This window comes from Taudactylus pleione, unplaced genomic scaffold (genome assembly GCF_031769625.1).
Source record: "Taudactylus pleione unplaced genomic scaffold, aTauple2 ptg000282l, whole genome shotgun sequence".
NCBI classification, from domain to species: Eukaryota; Metazoa; Chordata; class Amphibia; order Anura; family Myobatrachidae; genus Taudactylus; species Taudactylus pleione.
Window position 1 is genome coordinate 10,381,815 of NW_028284684.1, and position 15,549 is coordinate 10,397,363.

Here is a 15,549-nt window from a genome sequence, read left to right on the forward strand (position 1 = left end):
GAAATTACGAGCGAGCGCTTGTATTTGCATTTTTCAGCTCCTACGCCGTACGTGCGTCCGGCCACTTGCGTCCGGGTCTGAATCAGGGCCAAAGTTCCAATTTTTTCTTTTTTTTTCATAAATATATAAAGCTTGTTAAGAATTGTGTGAACACTTTCAGCAAAATTATCACATAAATATAACTAATTAGTTTGTGATTGTTATGGGACTGCTATAATGCAATGTTATGGGACTGCTCATGCAAGATAAATATTGTTTATTAACAATACTTTTGATTTGAGTTATATTCTTATATTGTTTCCCTGATTTGTATATCATTATATTGTAGTAACAAATCTAAACTCACAGTACCATTCACATCAGAGGGTAGTCTAATCTAAATAAAGTGTTGCTATATAAATGGATAGATAGCCATAGCATGGATGCATTATCCTCTGAAGAACAACGACATTTGAAGAAAAATGTAAGGAAATAGAGATCAACTGTGACAACTTACTGTAGGTACAACTGTGACAACTTACTGTAGGTACAACTGTGACAACTTACTGTAGGCACAACTTTGAATCTTTGAAACCTTTGATCAGTCTTCTAAAGCTGTTTTCAGAATAAGATCATTCTCTATACGTTGCATAGTATCTCCTAACATCATTAACAGAATCAGGGCCTGATTCATCTTGGATTGCAGTTGCAAAGACGCATGCAATCGGTCAATTGTTGCGTTCTGTGCATGCGTATTCATCGCAGTGCGCATGTGTGAACTTGCAATTGCAAACAGAATTGCGATTTCAGAGGCTACGCAGACCAAGAGCAGAGTGATTGACAGGAAGTGCCATCTGTGGGTGGTGACCGGAGGGTGGGAGGCTGAATGCAGGCGTGCCAGTGTGTTTCATGGACAACCATCATCTTCCATGGACTTTTTCCAGGAATGATGATGTTTGTCCATGAAAGATGACGTTTTGACTTCTGAGACCCATTTTTTGGCGGGAAAAATCCAAACTTGGCGGGAAAATTCTGCTGTTGCAGGGGCGTGAATAAATTATCCACTGCATGGCCATAAGCAGCCATAGCACTGATAGCGTGCGTGGCTGTTAGCAATTTCTGAGTAAGGTCAGGGCTTGTGCAAGTGTGCATATGGGTCCGATGTTACTCGATGTTACCGATTGATTCTCTATGTTCCCCTAAGTATACGGATTTGAGTAAGGGGAAGTGGGTGTTCTTATGTCTGGCTGCGTTCGCAATGTGCATGCAAACTTTTAAATAGCACCGCTAATATTAGCAACTGGGGTGCGTGCGTATAAGTAGAATACCCACACACCACAGTTGCTAATATCAGCGGTGCTATTTAAATGTGTACATTCTCATTGCGAATGCAACCAGACATAAGGACACCCACCTCCCCATACTCACATCCATATACTAGGGCAGGGGTGGGGAACCTTTTTTCTGCCGAGGGCCATTTTGATATATATATATATAACATTATTTGCTGGCCTGGTGCAGGCCGCACCCCCTCTGTGTGATATCACCCAGGGGCGGGGCCACAATCGCCAGTGATTACAGCAATGCCCGGAGCATCCTGAGGATTCTCCGGGAATTGTAAGGGCAGCAGTGTGACCATCTCCTGGCGGCACTGCTGCATAGATTTTGGCTGCCGGCTGCTATTCTAGGCACCCTGCAAATGCAGTTCCCACCGCATTTGCTAGTTCGTGCACTGCAATGCATAAGCATGCGCAGAACACAACAATCGACCGATTGCGTGCATATTAGCAACTGCATTCCTTGCTGAATCAAGCCCAGAGTCCTGTGCCAGACAATTACACTTTGGGAAAGCAATCTCCTGTGTGCATATAGATTTTGCTAACCTGTGTTCTTTCCATACTGTTTTTTTTTTTATTTTGATATATACTTATTATTACATGATCATGCTAAGACATTTGTAAAAGCTTCTGTATATGGCACATTGTTATTGGACTATGCCATTTTCCAAATAACATTCCTAAGGAAACCTATCTTGTTACCACGAATAGTTTGCTTTATAGCTATACAAATTGTGTATAAATTTATTCATGGGCACAGTATTTTATTTACCATTTTTATAGATTATGCTGATTTTAGCACTGATATTGTTATTGTGATTTACTAGAAATTTTTAGGTTCCAAATACAGCTCTTAGAGGTGTTTTGGTCAGTGCCTTTCAGGGGGTAAGTTTTTATCCTTTGTAAATAAATAAATAAATAAATAAAGAAATAGCATGAAATAAAAGTTACAGTAGGTAGGGCCCTCGTTATGAGAGCTTACATTCAGAATAGAGCAGTTGAGAGATGCATTTGTGTGGGTAGTATAGACTGAGAATAGTAAACTCTAATAAAAAGATGGATTTTAAGGCTGTAGGAATAGGTGGCTACCAGAGAACATGAGCAGGTGAGAGGCAGATCTAAGAGGGCAAGAGGGAGAGTATTTTGATAAGTGCTATGAGATGTATGACGGGATTGCCTTTGTAGGCAAGGTTCAGTTATTTTAATTGGATTTCAAAGGTCATAGTCTTGCAGTGGCATATAAAATGGATTGAAGTGAGGGCAGATGGGTGTGGGGAAAGCCAGATAAGAGGAGATACAGTAGTGGAAGTGCTAGAAGTAGAGACATTAAAGGAATAGTTTGATAAGTGCTGTAGGAAGTGAACTAGGAAATAACTATGCCACAATGACCAATGGAATCAAAAGTATAGGAAAAGAGGGTGATGAACCAGCAGAGGGGTCCAGGAGGGTGAATATGGATAAGTATGGAGAGTGACCTATACACTTTGCTGTTGATCACTTTTAAATGTTGGAAGCAGAAAAGCACAAGTCCAAATGCAAATGGTTTTGACTATCTTTGAATTAGGTGGCAGAATCATGTTCTCTAATGAAGAAAGTGGGAAGAGGTGCAGATGGGCAGGTAATTGAGTTGAAAGTGGCAGGGAGGCAAGGGGGGGAATAGAAGACTAACTGGATATTAGCAAATTGTAATAGCTTTGCTCAGTCAGTGAGAGGAAGTGTTGTAAAGGTAAAGGTGAAATTACTGTATAGGGACAGGGTGAGAATAAATGTTTTACTGAAAATGAGAAGTGACAAGAGTATTTGTGTCACTTTGTATATGTGGATTTAGGATCACGGATGCCTGGGGTAAAATAAAAGTTTAGAAAGAATATTGTTTGGAGAGCGGCAAGGCAAAGATGGAGACCTTGATATAGAGCCGAAGTTAGAGAGTAGAACAGAGCTGCAAGGGATTTAGGTCCAGATTTATCAACAAGTGATAGTCTTGATATCACTTGCTACTAATCTTAAATGGTGCTCCAGCCAATCATGGAGCACCATTTCCGATTAGTAACAAGTGATAACAAGAATATCACTTGTTGAAAAATCTGGTCTTTAGTGTCAGAGAAGGTAGTCAGGTTTCTTTTAGTGACAAGGTGGTTTAAGGATTTTGAAATTAATCATAGATGATGCAGGATTGTTACAAACAGATCTTGTGCTTCAAAGTACACAAGAAAAAAGGAGAGGGACTAGTGGAGATAGGTGGATATTGTTGTTGGAATTGAATGTATGAGGTGGCTCAAAAGTTTTGAGGTGTAATGAAGAGCTTGAACAGATTTTGCTAGATTGTGCTAGATTACATACAGAAGCTGATTGAATGTTTTCAGCAACTCCTCCATTTTATATCTCTCCAAGACTTGATATATCTCCTCTTAGGTGAAAAGGACGTTGACAATTATTTGTGGGTATGAAGCTTGTCTCTGTTTATGGAGGCTTGTGAGTGTAGTGAGTGGTCATAGGTACAGACTAGCATTAAGGAACATAGTGAAGGAAATAATAATGGGGGAAATCAGGATGCTAGCAAGGAAAGAGGGGTTTAGAAAGAAGTATGGTGATAGAGTAGGAGGGAAAGATAATGTAGATGTAATAGGTGCATGGAGGAGTCATGTGACAGATGCTGATTAGTTAGGGAACATAATGAGAGTGGGGAGAAACAATTGATCCATATTGTGCAGGGCAGGTGATAAAGTGTCAGCTAGTTTACCACCCTCTGGCTGGGGTTTGCAGCTTTGGCACGGTATCAGAAATGTCTTGGAATAGTGCTGGGTGTTCCTGGGTGTAGCCTGAAAGGTGGCTATTCAAACGCACGGAGATGGTCCATGTTATGGGAGTGTTGCTAAAGTGTTTGCATACACAGATGCTTCATCGTTCACATTAGAAGCCACAGTCAGAGGGAAGAGCTGCAACTACAATAGGACTGGCGCAAGTTTCAATAGTGTGACCGATAGTGGCGTCTAAAGATGCACCAGTTGGATTACACTTCAATAGACAATCAAAGTGGTAGTCTCAGTTCTTGCACATTCAGATGCATGTACACCAGGGAGGGTCTTTGTAGTGGCATAAAGTCACAGACAGGTGACCACCAAAAGTAGATGCAGTTGCATTTGCTTCCACCTCCACATCAGGCCTTAAATCTCCTAAGTTCCAATGCGCATGTGAGCAAGTGTTTTTTATTGTAATGTAAATTTGTAATGTTATACTTGTACTTTATTCTGTATAATAATATTTCTGAAAATAGTAAATAAAAATATCCCTAAAGCTCCAGTTTGTGCCTGAACTCATTACATTTTTTTTGTTATGTTAATACCCAGATATAGCGTACTTAGAAGTAATTACATATTTTACTGTATTGTGTAAAATTAAATATAAATTATATTGAACTTTATTTAAAGAAAAATATTAATTTCAATGTTAATTAGTGTTTGTAGCTTCAGCTCGTCCTTGTTAAAATCTATGTTTTTCCAACAGCCTTTTCTAGTGTTAGTGGAGAAAGAATTTATAAAGACAATAAAGGTAACAAGAATAAAACAATGAAGAGTGCAAAAATATATGGACAGACTGGTAGTGACAGAAAATCAATCATCAACAAGTGAGATGTCTGCTATAGTATTAAGATCTATTCTAGAATGCAAACTTCTCCCATTCTATCAGGTGATTCTAGATATAAGAGAATATTCACCAGCTATACTTGAATAATTGTAATTACTGTATCATCAATGCTACATTTATCATAATAACTGGGTTCTCAAGTATTGACTAAACATCCACCTTAAATTTCCATATATATTGTGTGGAGTTTTCTTGGTAAAAATAATGTTAAAATTACCATTAGCGCTAGATCTGTCAGTATCTTCTACCTGATAAGAATTCCTATGAAAATGAAGGCCACAATAGCGATATTTGATATATTTAACATTTACAGTAGCATACAATTTTCCCTTCTAGGCTGTATAAGACATGTCAGTAGATAATCAATGACACTCTATTATGCAGCCTGCGCTGTTATGCAGATGTAGTTTTTCACTTTAAGAGACACAAAGTCAATAAATGTTGCAAAGCGTTGGTTTTCCCATAACTCCACTTATGTTCTGAAACAAAACCATCTTCTCAGTGTCTAATGTTTCTGAATAAGACATTGTTATTTTCAGTCATCAATTGCTATTTAGTAATTTAGCACTCTAAATGTGACAATGAGTTCTCGTATAAAGAAGTTGGGTTTAGATAGTGTATTATGTTGCAGATCAGAGAAGTACAATATACTGTACATTCTGTTTATCTGCAGGTTTAAAAAACCTTCACCTTAAGGTTAAAAAAAGAAAACTTGTCTGGCACATCTGTGTGGCCATTCTATAAAGCAACTAATTAAATAATAGCTTGGTAATGAGAAGTACCCCTAACATAAGATATTTTACCACAGACGTGACTGTGTATAAATAATACACTGCAGTCTACTATTTTAACATCTTATATGATCCCCTCCAGCTCTCTCCATTGCACCAGGTTCATGCAAGGTACCATATATCCCCTATAATGCAGCACACATCCGTGTGCATAGAACCCCTGTAGCCATAAATCCTCACTAATGCCACTAACATTGCCTGTAATAGAGCACACATCTCCAGTAAATCAGCACACTTCCTTGGGCACAAATCACAGTAATTCATAACACATTCCTGGGCATATAACTACTCATGTAGCCATCAGTGTGAAGGAGAGAAGAGGCCATTTTCTTGTAGCACACATCCTCCTTATTTCTCTGCCCAGTGTTTCCTTCATGGTGGGTGGAGAGTGATTACATCATCTCTATGTTGCGCACATCCAGCCCAACCTCAGGGAGATTGGAAGACTTCATTGTTTCACGGAGATCATCACAAATTAATTGAGACTCCTCAATTAAATAGCGTTGGGGAGATCAAGACTATTTAATTGACTCCTGACATTCGAAGAGTCAGAAAATATGCAACAAATGATGGTAAATTTTTTAAAATGAGAAAATTCTGAGGAAGTCCAGTGGTTCCCAAACTGTGCACCGTGGCACCCTGGGGTGCCTTGGGACACTTGCAAGGGTGCCTCAGGTTGGCGATCCAGCACCAAATTAAATTATTTATGATCAGTGTAATGTAAATATTTGGACAAACAGAGGCGCAAACCTGTCCCCCACCACATAACTGAACCTAAGGATGACAGGCAGCAGAAGTTACTTCACTTTACTACTTCATTAAATTTTCTTCTGAATTTCTCAATAACAAACTTTTGGCTTAGGGGTGCCGTGAAAATAATGCTGATACACTGGGGTGCCGTGATTCAAAAAAGTTTGGGAACCACTGCCTTAGCCTGAGTACCTCCTCTGTTCCTCCAGTCATACACTAACATGATCTCTGCCTCACTGTTGCCTCCTTATGTAGGTACAGAAAGAGAATCTAAATTATACAATGACTAGTGTTAAAGGAATAAAATAGGTGAATGACATATATGAGTTCTGGAGGCAGAGGGGGTCAGTACTCCAAGAAGGGCCTCAGAAATATTATGGGTCAGGATTGCTCCTACCCACTCATAACATATAGTGGCCTGTCCTTGCATCTGGTAGACTGCTTTAAAGTCTAAGAGGTCTATTCATTTAGTTTGGCGATAGTAAAATGTTAATTAACAATCGGACATCGCATTTTATAAGTGCGATATCATGGTGTTAAGACTTACCTTCTTCGCAATGAGATCCAGTAACCTGGGTCCCGGTGAACATGTCTTTTCCTCCTTTATCAGCATCATTTGAGTCCACTTCAGTCTGTGCATGCGCTGTCTTCTTGGTCTTTAGGTGTCCTGCCCATGTGCATGTCACTAGTACTACCACAATGGGAAAAGCCTGGGCAGGTGATCAGGTGGAGTGGCTGCTGCGGGAGGGGGTGGTTATGGGGGGAGAATTCGGGCAAAGCCGGGGGCAGCAGGGAGTCAGTAGCTTGTGTGTATGCCTGCAACAGAAATCTCGGGGCTCGGTACACTGATGTCTCTGTGGGCCCCACCTTCTCACCACCAGTCCCGCTCTAGCACATAATTCCCCCGAATATGTGATATGTGAAGAATAATTATGTTAACTGAAAGATATGCCAGCCTTTAAATAAAGTAAAAATACACTATGACTTACCACACTGTCACTGATGATGCAGGCAGGTCTTGATCACAGTGCTATAGATGCCTCAGGGGTAGGAGGTATAGTGTCTGTAGCCAGCCCATCCTCAGTCCTCAGCCCCTCATCACCTTCCTCAGCCTTAGACACTCATCACCATTCTCAGCCCAAAAGTCCCTTATCACCTTCCTCTGCCTCACACCATCATCGCCATCCTCATACCACCATCACCTTCCTTAGCCCACAACCACCTTTACCTTCCCTAACCCTTAGTCACCTTCACCTTTCCCAGCCCTCCGTCCCTTTCACCTACCCCAGCCCTCAGCCCACTTCACCTTCCACAGCCCTCAGCCCCCTTCACCTTCCCCAGCCCTCAGCCCCCTTCACCTTTCCCAGCCCTCAACCACCTTCACCTTCCACAGCCCTCAGCCACCTTCACCTTCCACAGCCCTCAGCCCCATTCACCTTCCACAGCCCTCAGCCCCCTTCACCTTCCCCAGCTCTCAGCCCCCTTCACCTTCCCCAGTCCTCAGCCCCCTTCACCTTCCCCAGTCCTCAGCCCCTTCACCTTCCCCAGCCCTCAGCCACCTTCACCTTCCCCAGCCCTCAACCACCTTCACCTTCCCCAGCCCTCAGCCACCTTCACCTTCAGTCGCTGCCCCCAGCCCTGCCCCCTTCCTCCACACCCAGCCCTTCACCACCGCAGTATAGTGACAGTCCACTGTGTGCCTGGCAGATGGGAATGATGTGCAACGGCGTGACATCATACGTCACACTGACGCATTGCTTACTGGAAAGGACATGTCCGGCCCGGGACAGGTCTGAGCTACAGGCAAGTTGAACCCAGCGCTGCCCGGGCCAGACTACAAAAGAGCTGGGTGACGGATATGGGTACCGGTGGCCACGGTTGAAGCACTGAGTCTGCTGTCCGCGGCACTGCTTTGTGCACATCTAGGCCTCGGGGCCCCTCTGGACATCAGGGCCTGGTACGGGTGTACCCTTGGTCCACCCCTGTCACCGGCCCTACAGACTGGACAGAAGGGAGGTAGCGACAGAGTGAGCCGGCCATGGGAGTGTAGGGGCAGCAGGGGTAAGTGGGCGGACAGCGGTATGAAATGACCTGTCAGGCATATGCTGGTCACTCCTACACTGTGGAAACCAGCAGGGAGCAGGGGCTCAGTTTTTCTCTCTCTGCCACCTTCCCTGATACCGCTGATTGGCCGGTATCAGGGAAGAGGGCGGGGAGAAGGCAGCAAGACAGCTGTCTTCCCGGCTCTTCTCCCCTCATTAGGCACATTACACCATCCTGAGATGGAGAAAAATTTTTTAGGAGTGAAACAGGAAGCTGAGATTTCCATGCGTCTATGAATTGCTCTCGCAGCGATGCTGACACAGAGCTGGGGCACCGCTGGAGAAATCTGAGATTTCTCCATGGTAACCCCTTCTGTGAATAGGAGACAGCTGTGAAAAGCCCTGTTATCACTGATAAAGGGCTTTTCACTGCTACATGAATAGACCCCTAGGAGCCTTAGGAAAGAGTAAGAAAAGACTGAAATGAAATGGAATGAGAAAAAAAGAGAAAAAATATGATTTTTAAAGTGTTTATTAGATATTAAATTATTTGTAGGAGCTGAACAAGTAACTTAATTATATCTTTTATAGTACTGTATATGGTGACACTGCATCTTACCTTGTGACAGACTCCTGACCTATCTTGGCTAATAGCTGTGAGGAAATGGAGAGACTGAATACTTTGTAACCATAACTGCTGCTTTCAGTACCATCTGTAATTTCTATACATCTTTGTTTTAAATACTTCTCTCCTCCATGTAAACGAGCACCCTTACTAATAAGAATGTTAATTAAAGTTAGGCCTTTATAATAGGATATATTTGTTAATATAGTAGCTTCACGATAAATGTAGTCTACAGTGGAAGTTTGCTACAGAACACCGACATAAAATAATCCTCTTTTGTTATTAAGGTATGAGTAGGCTCTATGCATGTAGAATGGCTTTGAGCTGGGAATTACTACATTAATAATTAAACACATTGTTGCACTTGGATGACAATCATCCTGCAAAGTTGAACAATCAAAGTAGTTTAATAGGAAACTGAGACTCAAATATGTCAGACACAAAATCGAAATAAAAACTTGAATATATTTACCAAGGGATAAACAGACACAGAATGAAAATAACAGGCTCTAAACTATCTAAAGCACAAAGCCCACGTGAGAATTATTCTGAGGTTCAGCATAATCCAATTCACATCTTAAGGTTCATTTCCTTCATCTATTAAACAAAAAAAAAAATGTCATTTTGTTTTTAACAACCCAAAAGACAGCCAGTAGCTGCCTATGTATTTCATGACCCTTTGTTGATTACCATCGCCTTGTCACTAGGCATGTATTATTCTATATATTGCCAGTTAATATATATGGATTTTTTCTACATAATGCATGTGCCTATTTTTATGTATTATTCCTATAGTGAATGAGCACACAACAGCAAGTGAATAATATATATTGATAGCAGACATGTGGAACCACATTTTTCAGATAAGACCATATATATTGCAGCTGACATTTTGTTCATTAATTCTTCTGCCGAAGTCCTCAGACAGAGAATAATAACGTTTTAATTCTGCAGCTCACTTTCTCCTATGAACTTTTAAGGGACAGTTTTAAAATGTTATACTTTATTTATATTTATTTATTTCCTTAAAGACTAGCCAACAAAGTGAACTAAGTGACCCCCTGACTCAGTATAAAAACACGTAATATGTTTAAACCATCCATCTAGTAATATATGCTTTGTAGCTCATGTGATCAGTTGGTACAGAAGGGGGGATCACTCCTCCTGAGCAGCCCAAGTGGGCTTACTTCCTCTCTGGCGAGGTATAGGGATTCTCACCCTTATAACTACTTGTTGCTGGCTACTCCCACTGAGTCATAGGAGGTTAGGTCACTGCCACCACCAGGTTCCTGCACCTGCATCTGTAACTACTTCTGAGTATGTGTGGTCATGCTGCTGGTAGCTAATTCCCCAATGCTAGCTTACTATGGACCTTTGCTGCTCTTGGTAGTGGGCAGTGGGTGAGCTTGTAGACACTGGACTCACCTTCAGGGCAGCCAAATAATGGATAAGTGTTGCTCTGGTAGTAACAGGTTACAAGCAGATGCAGAAATCTTGAAGTTATAAAATTTTTATAAGCTCCAATTAAACTGTGCTTAAAATTACAATTATATTCAACTGAAGGTTTGGGAAAATGCAGCATACAAGATGTTCAGAAGAAAAGCACAGAGTACAGCAGGGGAAACCAATTGAGGTTAATGCATGCACTGGAATCAAGCTCCTATTAGTCTCAACTTAATCCAAGTTACCAGCAACTTCCCACCAACGTGTTTCGACTGGACAGTCTTTCTACATCTTCAGAAATACTGTCCAGTTGAAATGCGTTGGTGGGAGCCGCTGGTAACTTGGACTGAGTTGAGACTAATAGAAGCTGGATTCCAAAAGCCCTCTTTGATCTTGCACAGGAAGGAAGGTCTAATTCAACATTGTAGACATTAGCTGTGCATCCACTATACAATTTTCTGTCAGATATCTGTCCAATCTGGCTGGTTGGATTGAAAACCTGGTAATGTATGGGAGCAAATGATAGTCGATCATATGGTTTTAAACACTGAAAAAAAGGACAAAAAATTGGTTCAAATTGGTTACATTTGTGTGTTTTAACCAATTTGTCTGAACAACCATTTTTGGCTATTTTCCAGTGTTTATGAGCAAATGGACGATTGTCATTTGCTCCCATACATTACCAGGTTTTCATTCCAACCAGCCAGATTGGACAGATATCTGACAGAAAATTGTTTAGTGGATGCCCAGCTTAAGGCTTCGTCAAACTGTATCTGGCATGCACACCAGTTAATGGTGGATTTTATTGTTAAATTGAAATGTTCTGTAAATTGAAACATTGCAGCATGAGGAGATATTCTTCTTTTATTTGAGTCTATCCATTCCTGGAAAAAATTCTACATCCCTTAAAGGCCTCTTACGTGTAGTTATACAAGTTGTTACCTTGTGAGTAGGACCGAGAAAAACCTATTGCATAATCTTCAGTGATTGCTATACAGAAAGTGTGCTTGTCTTCTCATTTATATTGTCAATGTTATATACAAGCAAGACCAATGGATTTCATACTGAACTGATTACACCCTGTAACATGGATAGAAGTAGCACTAGACTATCTTTATTATTGGTTTTTCTTTTCCGGTAGGTGTGGGTGATGTTTTTTGTCTTAGTGTAATAAACTACTATTACTTACAGATGTGAAGATTGTTTCAGTAAATGTATGAAAAGGGAGTTCATTTGAGTAAATCCGACTTCTGTAGATTAACAATTTTGCTTTTATTCCAACAAACTGTCACACGGTTACAATATAATTGGTATGTGACTTCAACCAACAATAACAGAATTCAGAAATTACTTTCAGTTGACATTAGTTCACATAAATAAGCGCAAACACCTTAGTATATTTTATTTGACAGGAACTGGACCGGAAGCCGCTTGGGCGGCTGTCCTCCCGAACCCTGTAAGCTGCAATGGTTAGTACATTGAACACCATATGAAATCACATAACATTGGACACTCAGTAAATATCAACTCTATATATGGCCATTTACTGAACTTATCTTGAGCTACAGTCATTTATCTATTAGTCTAACCTTATAAATATATCTAAACTGGTATATGAGCTCACTACTTTAGTAACAGTCCAGGGCTATTCTCACTTTTATGCCTGCAACGTTGCCCGGGTTGATGACTCTGATGGAGGCTATTTTATATACTAGATAAGACCATGTTCTTGGTTAGGAGTTGCAACTTATCCAATCTCAATTTAAGTCTCCATTGTGCTATTTCTCTATGTAGCAATTTGGCTGGCAGTATTTCTTAATAGGCTGCCTTCCAGTGTTACTAGTCAGTACTGAGGGGAGCTGCTCTGGTACTATAAGGGTAGATGGTAGTTAGCTGCAGTCTTACGGACTTAAGGCTCACAGTCTATCTGCTGACTGTCTGAAGCTTTCACAATGGGTTTGGTGTCTCCATCTGCAGATTATCGCGACTCTGGCTGCCGACTGCTGCCAGGTAGGTGTGCAGGTCTGGTCCTCTTTGTTACCTCAGGACTGCAACTGCCAACTGCTGCTCCCTGCCAACTCACACCTGCCTGACACTGGTCATGTGACCTGCTGCTCCTGACCTCTTCAGCTGCTGTAGAGACTACTGGGAATTCTTTGCCTATATAATGCCAAGTCGGACGTAATAACTCACATAGTGGGGTATTACATATTTTCCCACTTGAATTATGCGTGTCCTCACGCAACATGCAACACTCAAAACCCACTGTAGAACAGTCTCTTGTACATTATGGCATCATCAACAACATAAAATGTAATGTTATTATGAAAAGGCAAATACAGTATATGACAAGCATCCAGTAACTTAACATCGTATTGGCAATACACCTTTGTTGCGCTTTCTAGACCTGCATATAGCCTGCTGCAAACTGACAATGAACTCCTCACCACTTATAGCGGTGTACTTACTATCTGGGCCATATCTCTCTGGAGAAAGATATGCCACAACCTCTTCAGCTTCACTAGGTGTTTCTACAAGAACATTAGATTCAGACTGTGACATAAGCAAATCTGGGCTATTGTGTTTAAGAGGCCTCGATCCCTCTGCTGTGGCCATGCGAATCACCATTTCAGTGTTTCTTTCCCGGTTAGTGGCACTAGAATTTGCCTGATTGAGGTAATACATTCTAGAATTGATATTCTCCACTCTAGATTTACTCTCAGGTACTGGCTGTGGAGAAAGTTGTTTCGTGACTATGTTCTGCTGACTCTGCAGCACTGCCTCTCTCTGTTCGTCCACAACTGGTTTGTTCGTTCCTTCCGATGGTTCACTCTTCACGTGGTCATCAAAGTTTTGTTGGTTGTATTCATAGTGTTTTGGTAGATGATATGGTGTGTATTTATGTGCCGGACAAGGCTGTTGTTTATTTATTCTTTCTGCTACACTTCCCACTTCTTCGGTCTCTTTTCCATATTCGTGGTATCGATAGTTTTGTTGGTAATTATGTGGAGAACCTCTGCGATGTGAATAACACCAATAATACTGACGTTCTGCTGCATATCTACTCCCTTGAACTGGAACACCACCAGGACCAGTGACATTTTCTGCCTGTAGACCTTTTTCCCCTTTGACAATATTAAACTCTACGGTCTCTCCATTTCCCAAACTGCGGAAGTACCTCCTGGGGTTGTTTTTCTTAATGGCAGTATAATGTACGAACACGTCCTCCTTGGTGTCCTTCCGGTTCACGAATCCATAGCCGCGTCGCACGTGGAACCATACAACTTTGCCCGAAATTCTTTTTGCGATAGCTGATGTAACATCACCTGCTGATGGCATGCCTTTTATTTGGTTTTGTAATATTGGGCTCAAACTCACATATTTGGGTTGCCCTACTTTCATTTGTGGACCTATTCCTTCTGTCTCTCCTGAGGACTGGTCTTCAGGCTCTCTCTGGATGCAATAGTGTTCAATGTGGCCGGTTTGCTGGCAGCCTCTGCAGATAGGCCTCCCTTGTGAGTTGAATTGGTCCATTGGACGTCGGCCAGACTCCCGTGGAATGTCCCATCGTGACCGATTCCTCACACCGCATTCCTGGCGCCAGTCTCTGCGTTTTGCTCCAGCCTGTTCCTGACAAATATCCTTTAACTCCTTCATTATTTCAGTGACAGCACTCATAAAGGTTCCGATCAGATCTTGGCCAGACTGCACTTGTTGGGTAACCGTTTCACTAGGTAATGGAGCGTCAGGCATTATATATGGTCTGGCCTCTTCATAATTTCCACCTTTCAATTGTTCTGGAGGTGCGCCATATTCAGTGTCGGCGTTCTGGTTAAGCCCAAGGATATCTAGCACAGCTTCTTTGAACTCTGAGAATGAGCATACAGGATTCTGGCGTCTCCACATCCTAAGTTGGGCCCTTGTCGCTTCTCCTCGTGCCCCTTCAATGAATAAATTAATAAGAGTTTCATCGACTTGCTCTACCATCCACGGTTCTCGGGCTTGGATTGCATGCATAGCTTCCTGCAGGCCCAGGGCTAATTCCCTCAGTGACTCTTGGGGTTGCTGCTTCCTGGCGTAAAGATGGTTCCAGAGTTCAGAAATAGTCCGTGAGTCAAATATACTTTCCAGTTATTTGAAGATATCCTCTGCCGTCTTACGTTCTTCATCCACCCATGCTTTGACCTCCCGTAAGGCGAGACCTTTCAACTGCCCGATCACGATCTCCACTCTTTGCTCATCACTAAGCGGGTATAGCCTAAACATCGACCGCATTTTGTCTTTGAATTCTTTGAAGGTACTTGTACCCTGTGTGCGTGTATCCCCAGAGTACGTTGGTAGCCAGGGGGCCCCAAAATAATACGGCATTGTGATGGGTGATGCCTGTGTCGTATGTACCATACTACTGCTGGGTGAGACATTTTTTGATGGTGAAGCTCTCTGTCTGGGTGAAGCAGGTAATGGTCTCTGGCCAGAGGTCAATGCAGGAGTTTGAGATACTGACATTTTCGTGTCGTATCCTGTTCGCGGACGCCAAGTTGTAATAAACTACTATTACTTACAGATGTGAAGATTGTTTCAGTAAATGTATGAAAAGGGAGTTCATTTGAGTAAATCCGACTTCTGTAGATTAACAATTTTGCTTTTATTCCAACAAACTGTCACACGGTTACAATATAATTGGTATGTGACTTCAACCAACAATAACAGAATTCAGAAATTACTTTCAGTTGACATTAGTTCACATAAATAAGCGCAAACACCTTAGTATATTTTATTTGACAGGAACTGGACCGGAAGCCGCTTGGGCGGCTGTCCTCCCGAACCCTGTAAGCTGCAATGGTCAGTACATTGAACACCATATGAAATAACATAACATTGGACACTCAGTAAATATCAACTCTATATATGGCCATTTACTGAACTTATCTTGAGCT

General features: G+C 41.8%; 1 pseudogene; it reads right to left on the reverse strand.

Moving 5' to 3' along the window:
- Window positions 1-12,976: 12,976 nt before the first annotated feature.
- Window positions 12,977-15,118, reverse strand: LOC148512124 (uncharacterized; annotated as a pseudogene).
- Between the last annotated feature and the right edge of the window lie 431 nt (window positions 15,119-15,549).